Source organism: Pezoporus wallicus, unplaced genomic scaffold (genome assembly GCF_028554395.1).
Source record: "Pezoporus wallicus isolate ANWC-B61680 ecotype Strahan unplaced genomic scaffold, APGP_CSIRO_Pwel_v1 contig_7379, whole genome shotgun sequence".
Taxonomy (NCBI): domain Eukaryota; kingdom Metazoa; phylum Chordata; class Aves; order Psittaciformes; family Psittacidae; genus Pezoporus; species Pezoporus wallicus.
In genome coordinates this window covers 1,175,018-1,191,723 of record NW_026642884.1, presented here as the reverse complement: position 1 = coordinate 1,191,723, position 16,706 = coordinate 1,175,018, and the positions used below count along the sequence as shown (strand labels likewise).

The 16,706-nt window shown below is 45.7% G+C and overlaps 1 protein-coding gene across 11 annotated transcripts in view; it reads left to right on the top strand.

Moving 5' to 3' along the window:
* KTN1 (kinectin 1) overlaps positions 1–16,706 on the top strand; it is an 87,938-nt gene continuing 71,232 nt past the window's right edge. For 6 of the 11 annotated variants that reach the window (XM_057433084.1, XM_057433087.1, XM_057433088.1 and 3 more), the window contains exon 1: positions 2–157. The gene's annotated coding sequence lies outside the window, so the exon portion shown is untranslated. Of the gene's footprint in view, positions 158–16,706 lie in introns of all 11 variants that reach the window. The other 5 variants (XM_057433089.1, XM_057433086.1, XM_057433085.1 and 2 more) reach the window with 2 other exon arrangements.

The following is a 16,706-nucleotide window of genomic DNA, read 5'->3' as shown; positions in this document are numbered from 1 at the left end:
CCGGCAGACGCGGTGGACGTGCGGTGCCGCCTCCTCCCTCCTTCCCTTCCCTTCCTGCCCGCCAGCGCCGCGCAAGCACTGGCTTGCCGCCGCTCCGTCTCCGCCGACCCGCTCTGCACGGCCCGGCCCAGCTCGGCCTGGCCCTCCGCGTCTCACGGTGAGTCCCGCCCGGAGAGCGCCCGGCCCGGCGGCGTGGAGGGCCGGGTTGGGCTTGGGGCCGGGGCCTGCCCGCGGCCTGCCCGGCGAGGGGCGGTGGGCCTAGGCCTCTGCGTGGCTGAGCCGCGGAGCCGGCAGGTGGGCGGCGGGGCGAGCCCCGCGCTGCGGGTTCGGCTGGGCGGCCCCCGCCGCCCTCCCTGGGGGCGCTGAGGGCGGGGGTTTCACCGGGGGCCCCGCTCGGGGGGGTGGGGGGGAGAAGCCGCTCCCACTCGCGGCCGTGGGGCGGCTGCTGCCGGGGTCCTCCGGCAGCCGCGCCGCTGGGGCAGCGCAGCCCCGCCGGGCAGGGGCGGTCGGTGCCGCCGTTGCACGTACCCTGGGAGCCTTCCCGAGCCAAGGAAACTGCTAAAATGGGGGAAAATGATGTATGGGTCGTAGGTGTGCGTGTGTACCTGCCTGCTGCCGGTGGCGCGGACCTGGGGAGCGCGGTTGAGGGCGAATTGGTCCCCAGAATGTGATGTGTATGAGTTCCCCGTGGGTTTCGGCCCCCAGGGTAAGGTTAGGCGTGAGCCGAATGCTGCAGCGCCCGGCTGGCCTCGCAAACTTTAATGAAGCATTGCGCTTTGCCGGTTGGAGGAGTCCGGCCCATTTTGTATTTCTGTGGTAGTGCTAACCGCGCACGGGAAAGCCAGCTGCCTTTTCCCGTGTTCGCAGGTGATGTTTGTCAGGGGTATCTTATTTAAAGCTGCCTCTGCCTTCCTGGTACAGCGTTGGTGCCGGGTGCTCGCGGCGGCAGTAACCCCAGAGGTGGTGGTACCCTCACGTCTTTTCTGTCTACTCACAACTTACTGCTCCATTCCTGGAGGCCTCCCTCTGCCGTGCAGGTTATTAAGGGGGGAAGTATAGTGGTGGGGAAGACAGAGCTGCAGGGTTATATGTTCTGTACCCAGCTACTTTTAATTGATGAAGTAACTTAATTGAGTAGGTGGCTATTAAGAATAATGTAGCATAGTGTCTTTTCGGCATTAGGCAGCACCAAATGTTGCTTTCCAGTGATGTGCATGCACCTGTGTGCTTTAGGTTTGCCGGTTTATAGCCTGCCTTTTCCAAAGGCTCTGCTGTGTGTTTTGAGGTCACTGTTAGCAGAACTCAAAAGATTATTTCTTGCTTCGTTGAAGTGAGCTAAGGAAGAGATGTAAAGCTGATACTCAGCTGTAGTTCAAAAGAACTTAAAATGTTTTTTTCCTTGTGTTTCCATTGCTGCCTGTCTCCAACAATGCGCATGACGTTTAGTAGATGTAACTGGCAAATTCTGTTTAACCTCTCTTTCTGTATGACAAGGCAGAAATCCCTCTCTGAAAAAGTCTGAATTAATTGCTGCAGAAGGTAAAAGGGGATTCAGTTCCCATGTTCCACCTTCTTTCAAATATTTTCCTTGCATGTTCTCTCGGTGAATCGTTAACGTCCTCCTCTTTGGTTTGGGCTGGAAGCATTTCTCTGCCTTGTGGACCTCTTCCCTATAACTGCACTGTAATTTCTGTCCGCAGACAGGCTACGCAACTTGCTTTACCACATATTTTTTCTCTTGCCTCATATGCTGATGCTGCTTTCTGCATACTGTGATTAAAATAACTTTTGTGTGTAACTGCAGCAGGGAAAGGTTGGGGTTTGGCTAGAAACACTAATTCCCTGTTAGAGTTACTAACCTTTATTTGTTAATTGATTTTTTTTTTTTCCCTATCTGTCTAGTCTCAAGAAGATGCTTTCTGCTCTCAGTAGCAGCAGTCGGATATGAAGAACACAATTAGCTTTTAATTTGGTTCTTTACCCCCCACTGTCAGAAAATCCCCATTGCAGATAACTAATCCTGATAACTAGTTTGGTTTTGAGACCCCTTGAAGAAAAGGGAAAGACTTGTTCAAGCCTGTGTAAAACTGTGGTATTTGTTTAGCTGTGTAGCAGCTTTCATTTGCATCATCTGCTCTTGCTTTTGTTGTTGCTTAAAAGTGTCTAATCATTGCTTGACTGTCAGTGGTATAAGCCCAAGGTTAACAAAATCCCTCAGAAACTGGAATTCCCCATGAATTCTGAAGATGATGCCTATAGATTAAATATGGTTTTGTCCGAGACCCTTGAGCATAAGGACATGGGGAGTGAGGACATGTGTTTTATTTTAAGCATCAAACTTGGTTGCTCCTAATCCCTTCCCCTGCTGCTGCCAAGACACCCACCTCTTGCCATTGACTTTGTGAGAGCTTCAGCTCCCAAGTTTAGTTCCCTAATCATACCCAAGTTACGTGCCTGAGTAAATAGCATGAATATCCCCTGCCTCATCCTGGAGGGGTGAAGAAGACAGAGTGGAAGGAGGAGGGTAATTCTTCATTCCTGCTATCCACTCCAAGAGCTGCAGCAGCAAGCAAGTTTGTAAGAACCCGAGAGCGGAAGAGAGCCCCTGATCAAGTTTAGCTTCCCTGTTTATAGCACCCATCTGTGCTGTTTATGCCTTTTGTAACATAACTGCTTTTAAGGTGAAACTTGTTCAGTTTATTCTTTGCTGCATCTCTGCAAGAGAGCTGTTGAGAGCTTTCTCTTGGTCTTGGAGCAATCACTGTATTTCCATCCTCGTGGTGTTTATGGCCTGTTTGTGTAACTGGGTTTTGTTCTGGCATTGCCATTTGGTTTAAAACATTGTTTTCCCTACCTGATGTAATCAGAGCAGTCTGATCCCCTCTTGACCACTTGTTTTAATAGGTTAAACAAGTCAAAGTCTTTAAGTCTCTTCCTGTTGTTCTGTTACCTATATTCATGGGATTTCCTTGTTAGTGAAAAATTTTGCTTTTACCCATCAAAACCTTTTTAATAGAAAGGTAATTTTATGCACCTGTGTTTAGCAGTTAAGCTTCCTGCTCTGTGTTGGCGAAGCAGCAGCATTGTACTATTTCTTTAAAAAGAGTAATTTTGGGGGGGGGGGTCTGTTGCTGCACTGAGATCCTGAACTTTTTTGACATTCGTTGGGTGATTGTTTTAGGCTAATGAGACAGGGAGCTACTGGGCTAAATCTTTCCCACACAAATCACCGTGCATAAACTGTGGAGATGATAGATTGGAGAATTACCAGCTCATGACTCTTAGGAATCCGTTTCTCTTACCGTTACACGAGATGTCCAAGCAAATAAAACACGATGCCTTTAAAAAAGGAAATATTTATTTATGGGTTTGGAAATGTAAAAGCTTCTTCCTGTTCACATGCCTGCATGCTACAGCTGCTCGCAGGAGAGCAGGGACTTCTGAGCTTTGAAAACTTCCTATTTCTTGCCAGAGTGGAGCTTTTAAAGTAATTCGTTTACCATGTGGACTTCTCCAGTCTGATGCCTGTGATCTCTTGTTTGGGAACACATCTGTGCCTGCTGGTGTGGGTACTGCCTGAGAGATTTGGATTCCTGATTTTTATTCCACTGCTCCCCCACCCCATGGTGCTTCATGGTGTCTGTTATTTTCAATGAGTTTGGAGTGGGAGCAGCAGTGTTCACATTGATAAGCACTGCATGTTGATTTCGACTCACCTGCTTCTTCAGTTGAAGAACTGCTCTTTAGTTGGTGGGGGGGAGAAGCAGAATGAATCCAGGTGCTGCTCGAAGCAGGGAGGCGGTATGCAGGCATTGTAGTTCCTGTCATTCCTCTGCAAGGGTTTTTCTTCCCCTGATGTGAGAACTAAAGCGGCATCTGGGCCAGGTTCCCTGCATTTGAATTTGTCCTCTCTTGGTCGCTGCCTGGGTGCAGGACTGCTGCAGTCTAATTAGATTATATTAGAATGAATAAGTGAATAAATGAGCTTATGGGGGCACAGTCAGGTCATCTCATCACCTAAATATAGGTCCTGGGCAGGGTGCAAGCTTGGTGCAGTGTCTATCCATACAGCAAAATTAAATGGAGATCTCCTGGGAATGTATAAATTCTGCTGTCTTGTTGGCCTGGACACTCCAGTGTCTTGGTATGAGAAATGCCAAAATCCTCTCAAATACAAGCATTCTTCAATTGAAGCTTGATGGGGAGTTGGAAGAGGAAGTCATAGATGTGGAAACTGTAATAATCTTGAGGTGCTGAAGAATGCAAATCTCATGATCCTTTTTAATGCTTCCCATTTAACTAAAGGTGATTTTTCTTTTAAGTGTCTTAGGTACTGTGGAAAATGGAAAAAGAAATGATTTAATGTAGCATGTATGCACATGAAACTCTCAAAGGTTTCTTCTCTGACTTTCTAACATGAAGAATATTGTCTCCTTGCAACACTATGATGGAAAGAAATAATTTAGGAGCTTCAGGCCTTGAATTTCGCTGTGTGATGCGTGTGGGATGGGAGGGAGAGGAGAAGGATGGCAACTTTAAGGCTTGTGGGTTAATCAGAAGTAAAATAGTTACTTGTATGCCGCCCTTCTTGTTTTTTGCAGTGTTCTTTGGTTTTGTTAGTGCTTTGTGGCTACCCTGCTTATCAAAAATCACAGCTCTAAATTCCCTTTTATTTCCAAGACGACTTATTTAGAAGAGTAGCATTTTTTCTTTTTCAAATGAAACCACATCTTTGCTTGTAGATCACTGAGGCTGTGTTATAACTCGGGGAAAGTGCTGTAAATTAGTAATGTGGGCAAGCTACTCATTTTCTTGCACTAGTAATCCCTATTAAAAATAGCCTTGTCCTCTGCTGTTAGTAAGAACTCCCTGCTGCTGTTTCTGTCAGGCGTGCAGGATTTTCAATGGTAGTAAAGTATGGAAAGAAGCACTTCTTGCAGGTTTTTGCTCTTTCCTGTTGGACCCCTCCCTCCTGGCGGCTGCTACTGCCTGCACTGCACTGTCTGGTTCAGCTCGCAGTCAGGCAATCCCACAAATCACTGCTCTACTTGAGAACAGCCAGTACATTGCTAACAGCTCCCTTGCTGCAGGAAACATCTTTAAGCCCTTTTATGCTGTAAAGTTGAGGAAATAGAGCAAAACTCCTGATTTCCTTCAAGTTGTAGTTGAATGACTGGTTGAGCATAAGGGAAGGCTTTTTCCGTCTCAGGTGTGTTGATGCCTAGCAAAACACATGTTGTTTTTTGGATGGTGCATATTGAGTAGCTCACCTTTTCAGCCTGCCTATCTGGTCTCCAGTTTGTTGAGCGTGTGTTGAATGACCCAGAGAAAATAAAGCTTGAGTCAGAATTACGTGGGTGTTGAAGGCTTTTAAAGCCTGGTATATTTATGCCCGTGATCCATGGCACTTCTAAAAACAATCCAGCTCCCATCCCATGGAGGGGAAGTACCTCAGTCCAGTGTTATTTTGTTTAGCTGTGTCACCCGCCAGAGCAATATAAACTGAACCAGAGTTATTTTGGGCTACTTATTCCTTTGCTTCCAAATCCAACCCTGCAAGGCTTTCTGATAGAAGAATGCTGGCTTAATACTGCTTTCCACTCTCCCATATGGACTGAAAATGGCAAGCAGGGTATTTTATTTCAGGGATGTGACAAATTTTGGTACATCTCGTTCCAGTCTGTGTAAAGGTGTCTTTTTGTCTGCCTGCAACTGCACAGAAAGGAAGTTGTTGAGTCCAGGAGATAAAAGCGCTATCTTCTCCCCTGCGAGGGAGCAAGCTGCTTGCTCCTTGGCTTGGCAGTGCTCTGCTGCTGTCCTGCTTGTAGTAGGGCGGGGAAGAAAATGTTCCTGGGAAAATGTGAGTGGACTCGTAATCTATTTGCAAGTGCGTAGCTGTCAAGGAAGATGATGACTAAGCTATTGCACAAGGTGCAGCTCTTCAGGATTGGACCGGATCGTGACTGACTGATAAGAGAGCCTATAATATCAGTTAACTGGTAATTTTATTGTTGCTGGCTTAATCTATGAGTTTTATTTTTCCCCTCAGCCTATTTGCTGTGGGGTTTTAAGTTTAAAAGGCCATACTCTGTAATTACAAAGAAAAAAGTCCAGTTTATTGGAGGAAGTGAAGGGTTCCTGAGCCTGTGGTGGAGAGTGCTAGTAGCAGGCGTGTTTAAAGCCAATAACTTGCATTTGGCTCACATGGATCTCTGCTGGGTACCTGCCCTGTGCTGCTGCCAGGCTGTTGCTTGGTGAGGTCTGTCTACCCTTGTGAGTAGGCAGGATGGAGGCACTTACCTTCCATTTAACAGAAGGGAAAGCAGAAGCCAGTTGCCTGCAGTTGAAGATGCTGAGAGGTCACCAGCTCCTAATGATGTTCTGGCCAGGACCATGCTGCCTGGGCTTTGTGCTGGCAGTTGGCTGGTGGGTGAGTGGGAAAGGGCTCTTCTGTGGTAGCAAGGCTGCTCCTGCATGTGTCTTCCTTTCAGGATCTCTGCTGCAACAGGGGTGGGAAGCCAAGACTGGTCCCAGAAAGCAGTATTTCTTCCTGGGTCTCAGAAAGCAGTATTTCTTCCTGGGTCCCAGAAAGCAGTATTTCTTCCTGGGTCCCAGAAAGCAGTATTTCTTCCTGGGTCCCAGAAAGCAGTATTTCTTCCTGGGTCCCAGAAAGCAGTATTTCTTCCTGGGTCCCAGAAAGCAGTATTTCTTCCTGGGTCCCAGAAAGCAGTATTTCTTCCTGGGTCCCAGAAAGCAGTATTTCTTCCTGGGTCCCAGAAAGCAGTATTTCTTCCTGGGTCCCAGAAAGCAGTATTTCTTCCTGGGTCCCAGAAAGCAGTATTTCTTCCTGGGTCCCAGAAGGGTTTGAAAGGCTGCTGTGATGATTACCACTGTGTTGTCCACCAAGTCATTGCTTATGTTACATGGGGTCATCCCAGCTTGGCTTTCATGTAGGCATTGCTTTTCCCCTAATGCTATGCTATGCATGGACCTAAAATGAGATGTGTGAAACCAACTGCATCATCTCTTCTGCCCTTCCACATTTCAGCTCCAGTGATACCTGAGAGCAGCACCATGGCTACAGCAGGTCATACCCAGTTATCTTTCACAGGGCATTTTCAAATCTGGGAAGTGAACAGTGTAGCGGTGCTGTGCCAGGAAGGGCCTTTTCCCCTAGGATTAGGCAGGAACTCTTCTGCCTCCTTTAACTTGCTGTCTTCTGGGGACACTTGGCACGTCCTTCTCCAGGACCAGGCAGTGTCTGTGTTTCAGTGAGGTGTGGTGCTGGGATGCTGACAGTAAGTGGTGTTTGTGGGTGAATGCTGTATTGCATAGTACACCTACTGACATTTGTGCAAATACCTGTTGCCAGCATGTGTGGCTTCAGCTGTGATGAACTGATAAAGAACTGCTGCTTTTTCTGTTTGTGCTGCCTTGTCTTGTATTTATTACTGTAAATGGTGGAGGTGCATCAAAGATTCACTTCAAGTTCAAGCTCTGACCAATGAGGAGCTGTTTGCTTGAATATTGAGAAGGTGCCCTTGGCAAGCCTGTCCTAGTGTGGACAATGAGGAGCATTGCCCAGAAGAGAGGCAGAGGTCTTCCAAAGCCTTGGAAACCACCAAGCTGCAGGGAGGATTTATGGAGGTTGTTTTAGGGTTTTACTGGGTTCCCTGGATTTTCTCATGGCAGCTCAGTGGGAGTACTGACAGTTCTCCCTTGTTACCTTCACCCCATCTACACCCTATCTACAGCCTGTGCTGCACTACTGTTAGGATTGGATTGTGTGCTAGATTTAGTAAACCTCTTTACAGCTTAATGTGTGCATATGTAAAAACAGTTTGTTGTTTTTTTAAAAGTAGCTTTTAATGAGTTAGAGCCTAGTTCAAGATGCACATCGAAGCTGGGCTTTCTCTGCACACATGGCAGTACACTCGGCCAGTTATGGGAGGGACAGGTAGGTGACTTCTACACCTTGGTGTACTTCCACATGTGGATTTGGTGAGGTGCGGAGTGGTGTGAGTGGGTGGGGAGGGTTCCAGAGGCATAATTACAGCTTGCATAACCTGGTCTGCAGTCTGAGGCATGTGAAAAGTGCTAGTGAAGGGGTTAGGTTTCAGAAGTTTTAAAGGCTTGTGAAAATTCTTGGGCAGATATTTCCATTACAAGCCTGCCTTTTCAGTCTCCAACCCTTGATCTCCCAGTTTGTACCTTTTTTCCATGCTGCTTGTGTGGGCAGAGGAAGAATTCTTTGGCTTCTGGTCCAGTGTACCTATTTCTAAGTACATTTCTTAATCCTCACTCCCCATTACAGGCTACTGGAGTAATAGTTTAAAGTCTAACTGAAGTTGGAGGCTAGTAAGTTTAGATTTTTGTGGATGTGGTAAAGTGTTTGATCAGTCCTCGCATGCCAAAGAAGGAGCAGGTTGTGGGGCAGCAAAACAAGGGGAGTGAGAACCCAGAGAAGCATGAGAGAAATGACCTCAATTACTTTGCATTTCTGTTGCTGAGCAGTTTTAGGTCTTTTTAACAACCTGGCATGTTCTCGAGTTCAGATGAGTACTGTGCTCATCACTAAAGCTGGGTGCATTGGGGCATGTGTGCATGCATGTGTTATGAGACTGTTTTTGGGGGAGGGCTCTGGGTTTTTGGGTTATTGACTTGAACTCAAAATTATGAAAACAGTGAAAAGCGTATTTGAAGTCCCTTTAGGAAGCTCTTACAAGTTTTGTCCTTATGATCACAAGTAGAGGAAACCCATAGAGATGCACACATTGAGCACATCTTTTGGGGGGTTCTTGTGTGTTGTTGTTCAACTCCCAACATTGTGCTGTATCTGGGGTTATGCAGTGACCTGAATTGTGGAACTGGGGACCAGTATGGCTAAGGAGTATTGTGGGGTTTGCTGAGTGGCTGCTGCTGCTCAGAGGAATATTAGCAAGCCTCAGCATCACTCATCTGGGGCTCAAAAACCACATGAGGAAGGTGGTAAAAGAACCATGGACCATGTGGTGAAGGAGTAATTCAGGTCTGTGTAAGCAAGTCTGTGGAGGAGCTGAAGCCTCTTCCCTGATGTAGGAGGGGAGTTTAGCTTCCTACTCAGGATGTTTTAAGTGGTGCTGTGGAGGCTGCTAAAATACTGCACTGGTTCCTGAGTACCTGTGACCTTCTAAAGGTGCTCACCCAGATCCTAAAGGTGGGTCTGAGATTCCATTCTGAGTTGGCACTGTGTATTGTTGCTGTATGTGTTATGTGTGTGGTCCTTCAGCAGACCGAAGCACAGAATGGTTAACAAGGTGAAAAGAAACCTTATGGATAGGAATGTGTAGTGCTACTGTTTAGGAGCAGATCTCCTTGGTGTGGAAGTGGTGGTATCTTGTGGAGCTATGGCCGATGAGGTCCCTGTTGTAGCAAGAGATGCTTGGTTAGATGATGAGGTGAGCTGGTAGAGCCCCCCTTTGTAAATGGGCTACATGCAGTGCCTCAAATGACAGTGGAGAGGGACCTTAATGCTTCACCTATCTCAGTAGGAAAATGACCACAGTTAAGCAGCAATTTCTTAAAATTATGTTGTGCTTTTAAATTGAGTTGAAAGTTCCAGCTCATAATGCAATTTATACTTCAGAATACACTGGGGTAATTTGTATGGTGCCAGTGCTGTAAGGATTTGCTTCTAAAGCCTCTTTTGTTCATTAACCATTCTGAAACTTTAAGAGTATCAACAGCACCATGTTCTACAGCATTAGAGATCTAGCTTGGATATAGAAATGGTATATTTATGCCTGTATGATAACATGCTTTAGGATAAGCTTGAAGGACAGCTTTGCTGCAGAGCAGTCAAACTCACTCATGTCTGCTGTGGAAGTCTTGGGGATAGCAGTCTGTTTAGACTTCATCAGGTACAAGTTTGTGCTGGAGCAGAAAGTCAAAATACTAGTGTTGTAGGAAGCTTATCATCGACAGAAGCTTATGTGGTTCAAGTTCAGTCCTGAATGTACCTCTACATATTCCCTGTTTTCGAAGGTTTCATAAAAACAGCATGAGCAATGTTTTAATCTGGCAAATGATTTTTAAGTTAGTTCACAGTTGTAATAAAATCCAACCCTCTTTTGCAGGTGTCATTTCTAATGTGACTGTGGATAAAAATTGCTGCTAGCAAAATAGTGAGTGGTAGAAGCCTCTTGTATCACTTAAACATGTTCCCTGGAGTCCTAGGGCTCTGGTTCATCTCTAAGTGGCAAGAGTGGCGAGTAGGAGTCTGCTGCTGCTCTACTGCCAGGTGAAATAAAGCACAGCACCCATGCTGTGTATGGAGGCTGCAGATTCACCATTACAGCACTGAGCACCTTGTTGGATTGGTGGTTTAGAGTTTTCTGACTTGCAGACAAAATGCATTCATAGCCAGGTCCTACCCATTTGCTTCTATGCCAGCATTGTCCTCTGGCTTGGACCCCACCCTGCAAGGTAGGAGCTGGAGGAAGCTGATCTATGGGTATGGCCTGTATTTGCTTGGGTGTAGTTTGGGTCAGCATAGCTGTACGTGCTCAGAGGGAAGCAAGTGTGGCAGGTAGTGCTAGCTCAGGCCTGGCTCTTTGGGTTTTCTGATGGCTTTGTGTGTTTCTGAGCCACAGCTGTGTTTTACTGTATTAAAAGCAAAAATAGGCATGCTGATGTAGTGCTTGCCCAGCTGTGTAGGCTGAAGAGGGGGCATTTCCAGGCTGGGGAGGCTCGTAGTACTCACGTTTTCTGAGTCCTAGTTTGGTAGTTGTGCTGCACATGCTGATGATAACTCTTACTTGTGATGCCTCTGTCAACTTATATGAACTTTGATTTCTGTATGTTCAGTCTACATTCCTTCTATAGTCTAGCCTAAACTGAAGTTGCCCTTTTAAAATCTTGAGAACTAACTGCATACTCCTGCGTTTCAAACTCTTGGCATATTTGAAAATTTATTACTACCCTGAACTTTGGTTATTTAATTGGTGCATACTTGTTTCTACTTTTTTTTCCTCCCACTGTACTGTATGTGGTGAGGAGAGCGAAAAATTTTGCCTGTTGATTTTATCTCCTTTTCCAGCTAAAGGTTTATCAAGATTTAGCCAGATAATGGGGCACAGCAGTCTTGTTTCAAATGCTGCTTTCTGATGCTCTCATTTAGCAAGGTCTGTGCCTTATTTACAGTAATTTTGATGCAGCAATCATGCTTTCCTCTCTTTAGAGAAAACTGAAATCACTCGACTGCTTAGACATAATGTAATACAGTAAATAATATCTTAAACTTCAGGTAGTTAGAAGAAACCACATGAAAGCGTCTAGATCTGATATGATTCACAATCACTTAAGAGTTTTGATTTCCCTCTGTGAGTTAACAACTCTCCTTTAGCTTGCAGCCTGTTTCCAAGGCAGGTCAATATCATATTCCTCAAAGAATTCAAATAGATGAGAGCATCCATCTGCTGTTGGCTTCTCCTTTTGTCCACTGTGGTTTAACAATAGGATTGTTGAGTCACCGAGAGGTTAACGAAGCACTTTTTTGTCAGTGGTCCAGTCTCTTTGTATAGTTGTGTTTAACAGCACACTGAACAGAAATAATGGGAAAATCTTGTTGGTGGAATGACCAGGGTTGTCATTTTGCAGTATCAGGGTGAAGACCTGCTTAAGCTTCAGGCTTCTAGCTGTGTTCTGGGTGGCTGATTGCTCTGCAAGAACATTAAAGATTAGTTTCTCTATATCTTTTTGCATTGAGCAGTGTTGGAACTAGGGGATCTGAATGACTACAGTTGGTTCAGCAGCCGCTTTCCATGTAGCATTTAAAATTACTTTGTTACAACAAGTCTTTTGGGGTTTGGCATTAGAAAAAGAGTAAATTTTTGTAGCCCTTAATTATGACATGTAGGAACAATTGCAGCTGGACAGGCAGCAGTCCAGCTCCTGCCTGAGTGAGCAATGCTTTTGTGCTGTGCCATCCCTCTGCACAAATGCCCATAGTGGGCACTTGCTAGGTTCATTTGGTTTGATCTCTTATAGGAGGGGGTTTGAAAGTTCCAATTTTGAGATTATCACAGTAGTCCTTCAGGCCTCTGCCCAGTTGGTCTGAGTGAACCTGTTACTGTGACTGCCCCAAAGAGCTTCCAAAGGAGGCAGCTGGCAGTGGGAGTGTGGGATTAAAACCCAGCTATTATATCTAGTTGTACTGGGATATTGGTGGCTTGGCTTTGTAGGTGCAGTGGCAAAGTAATTGCAAGGAAACACTTGAAGGTGTAGTGTTTTGCTGGCAGTGTGGCCCCTGTGTGTGTACAGGCAATGCAGAGCTTTGAGAAGCTTGGGAAGGTACAGGAAGGGGTTGTGCTCTGTTGTATGTGGGTGAGCTGTGACTTGCAAGATACCACGTGGCACAGGGAGAGGTTTCTTTTCTCCTGTCTCATAGTAGCCTTGCAATATCCAAAGGGGGCCTACAAAGATACTGGAGAAGGATTCACTGGAGACTGTAGCGATAGGACAAGGGGTGATGAGTTCAGACTGCAACAGGGGAAGTTCAGGTTACATGTAAGGAAGAAATTCTTTACTGTGAGGGTGGTGAGGCACTGGAATGGGTTGCCCAGAGAACTGGTAAATACTTTGTCCCTGACTGTGTTCAAGGCTGGGTTGGACAGAGCCTTGGGTGACATGGTTTAGTGTGAGGTGTCCCTGCCCATGGCAGGGGGGTTGGAACTGGATGATCTTAAGGTCCTTTCCAGCTTTTCATATCCTGTGATTCTGTCCTTTGCTCGGCAGAGCTGAGTGGCAGTGGGACTTGTAGGAGTGCCTGCCAGTGGAACAGTGCTCTGAGAAGCTCTCACCTTTTACCTCTGGAGCACCTCTCCAGGCTGTTTCTCCTACAATTGAAGTCAAAGTGCACCTATTATCACAGAGGCATTGCTGTTTGCCCCAGCTGTGCCTCTGTTCTAGGTGTGTCATTAAGCAAAGGCATCATCAGCTGACTTGCGAACAATGCATGCAGTAGAAAATACAGAACTCCTGTTCTAGACGCAGCTTCCCTTGCTGCTTCCAGGAGCTGCTGAGCCTCTGTGGCAGCTGGTGTACACGTGGCAGTACCTTCCCCTGTTGGGAATGTTAAAAATACCCACTACAATTTTCCCTTTCCACATACCAAGGTATATTAATGTGCTGCTGCTTTGATTAGTCATTTCCTCTTCCTTTGTTCCTTTCGAAACAGGGTGAAGGACTGCGGGCGCATACTTCAGTGAAATCTTGTGTAGTTAAGGAGTCTGAAGCTAGATTCTCCTGGGTTAATACCTGTCTTTGGCAGAAGGATTCTGTTCTCATCTGTTAAAATACACATTTAAAAATAAGTCTGGATAAAGTAACTTTTATGGTGTTCATACTAAGAATAACCAAATTTATTCTTGTAGGGAAAGAAATTGTAATGTGAATGAGGCTAATACTCCTACTTCCAGAAATGTAATATATTCTTGCAGGAACGCTTTGGTTGGTACTTTGCTATAGGAAAATTTCACAATGCTCTCGCTTATTTTGAGGTTTCTTACCTTCCTCCTGTGCCCTGAGCTCCGTGCACACATACTCTTCCCTCCCCAGGTTCCTGCAAGACCTTGTTCACCATGGGTGGAAGCTTGCTGAAAGCATCATGACACTGTTAGGCTGTACATGGCTCAGTTGTAGCATAATTTTGTCAGTCTCAGCACCATTGTGGTATATTACAAAGGTTAATAAATTCTGCTATACCTACTTAAACATTGCTCTGAGTGACTTGTGAACCTTTCAAGGTTGGCTACTTTTTGCTTCTCCATTGCTGCTGCTGTTTTAGCAGGACATTTTGAGAAAAGCTTTAGCACCAGGCAGTGGGGAGACCCACAGAACAAGTGAGAGATTTAAAACTTGCTTGTGGGTCTGGAGAAATTCAAGTGAATAGGCTAAAATGTCATCTGACCAATATTGTTAAGGGCAAAGTTGAGTAGAAATTTGGAGAATTGAGCAGTAAGGGTGGACCTCTGCATAGCTACTTGCAGAATTTGGAAATGTATCCCCTAAACAAGATGCCATCCTCGTTAGCAATCTGTGAGTTTCCTGTTCTTCTGGTACTGAGAACATCCACTTTGCCCTGGATTCAAAGCAAGGATGTCTTGTGCCTGCCTAGGGAGCTCAGGCCTGGGCAGCAGTGCAGCTTCTGCCAGGCTGCCTGAGGAGAGGTGAATTGTGTTGGAGCTGTGTGAGTGAGGCTTTCAGGGAGGTAATTACCTGCAGAGCCAGATAATACACTTGGGTCTTTTCCTTGACTGTTTGCCATTCATGTATATAAAAACCTGTGGGTTCTTGTATGTAAAAACCATTAGGCTCCCAGGACTAAGATGCCATTCATACTTTCACAGAAATCTGCTAAGGCAAAAATAAAAGCAGGACCAGAGGCCTCTTCTTTTACTTGTCTCATTTTACATACATATTAAAACATAAACAAGGATGCGTAATATGGGAAGGTATATTTCGATAGTTAAATTTGCTGTCTCTCTGGGAAAGGGAAAAGGTTCCATTCCAGCTGTTTTTTCTTTGCAGATTGTTGTGGAAGTATGAGAGGAATTTGAGTACTGAGAAGCTACTGCTCATACCTGCTTTCCTCTCTCCTTCCATTTGCAGAGACTGAATTGGATTTAAAGAGATGAAAGGGCTGTAGAAGCCCCATATTTTTCAAGAGATGATCTTTAAATTTTTTTCTTGGAATTTGGGACTCTGCCTTGTTTTTGACCAGAGGGGAGTCACCTGCGTAATTGCTGTGTGTGCTGTAGAGCTTGTTGTAATCAAATGGAAGTAATAGAGCATGGCAGGGGTAGGTGCAGAAGTCTCAGAATAAATGCACTTATGCTAGTGCCACTAATTGCTGTGTCAGAAAAGAATTAAGCTGTGTTGGAGTAAGCCTGATAGCTGAAACCCTTCACCTGGCCTTGTTTTGGCAGAGACAGCTTTGAAAATAACACTGCATGTGGTTGTGTCAGCAGATGGAGCAGGGGATAAGATGGGGACGGGCAGCTTTTTGACCCCAGCTGAAGGATGTGCAAGCGGCTGTGCTGGTATATGCAAAAGCCCTGTGCCCTAGGAAAAGCGTGCCATACTAGCTGTGAAAGAGCCATGGCAAAGTGGCCCTTGGCGTTAGAGCTACCATATAGTATTTGCCTCTGGCTGCAGAAGATGGTAGAGACTTTCTATGGATCAGAGGTGAAGATTATACTGTGAATGTATTTGTACAGTGGACTACAACAGATGTCAAAAGGCCTTTGTTGAGGTGCACAGTGGCTTTAAACTTGTGTAAATGGCTTTTGTGTGGTAAACCCAAGCTGCTATAGACTGTCACATCAACTTGGCTTGTACAAACCTTTGTTAACTTTCCAGACAGCTAATTGGCATAACAAAACAGGCATGGCTTGATTCTTACCTCCCAATCTGATGCTGGGCACAAACAGATTTCAGGTGTGGTTGTGCATGTTTAATGCTTGTCTGGCCGACCTGAGAGTCGGGGCTTAAATCTGTACCTGGCTTCTGTTGCTGGATGGGTTCATGTTGCTGGAGACTCCTTGGTGCTCAAGAACCACACAGTGTGGAACTGCTGCTCAGATTGGTATTCTGAATTCAGCTTTGGCCATTAATCTGCTAGATTTGTCTCTTATTTTTTGTATGCAACCCTGCATTAATATGGCTATAGCAAACCCCTAAGTTCTAGCATTGCCTGCAAAGCTAGAACTAATGAATTAATGTTGGGTTTATTGCAATGTGGTGTTCCTTGGGCAAACCTGCAAAAGCTGTGCATTGCAATGCAGCTGGGCAACCCTGGGGTGAGGAGCTGTAGGGTGGTTTTTTTAATCCAGTTATGTTCAGACTATTAGAAATGTGAACTTAATTCTTTTCTAGAGCATGGCTAAAACGTACAGCTGCCTGGCTGGCTGGGTTTGCTGGTTCTGTCTAGATGGCTGCTTTGGAGAAGAGAGATGTAACTGCTGCCTGGCTACAGAGGCAATGATTCTCTGAGGGGCTGTACTTTTGCTTTGCCTTACCATTGACAGTTTTTTTGTGCTGGTGCCTTTGTGTGGATACTCATGCTGCCTCTTTTGCTGTTGAGCTATGCCTTCTGATGTAATGCACACCATGAAAAGTTAATAGATGGAACGAGGGATCTTCTGGCTGTTAGGAGCTGCTGTGTTGAGTGACCTTGGCTGCTATTGCTGCCTTGCTGCCTGCTTGGGATGTGAGCAAAACTGCAAGATGAGAAAATCGGTGTCTGTGTTCAACTTTTAGTTTAGATTTTGCTGCTTGTTAGTCTTTTATGAGAAAACGTAGTGAGCATTTTTCCCCTTGTATTTTGAGAAGCACTGTTTCCCAGTTCCCCACACACAGAAGTGTGTGGCCATGGAAAGGCAAACAACAGCTCTATTTCTGAGAGCAGAGAAAGGGGAAATGCTTGCCCAAAAGACCATGAGCTTGCTGTTTGGCTGTTTAAATACCTCTCAAATAGTTCATGATGGTGTGGGCAGAGCATGTGTGTACAGGAGCATGTGAAGGAAGGAGCTGGGGAAGCCTCAGGGGTGCCCTGGAAATAGTGACGGGGAGGTACAGACTTGATGAGTAATGCTGAGAGCTGTCTTGGGCACAGTCCACCCCTAGCCCTCTCCTGCTGGAAGAAGCAAGTCTTTGATCCTTGGCAG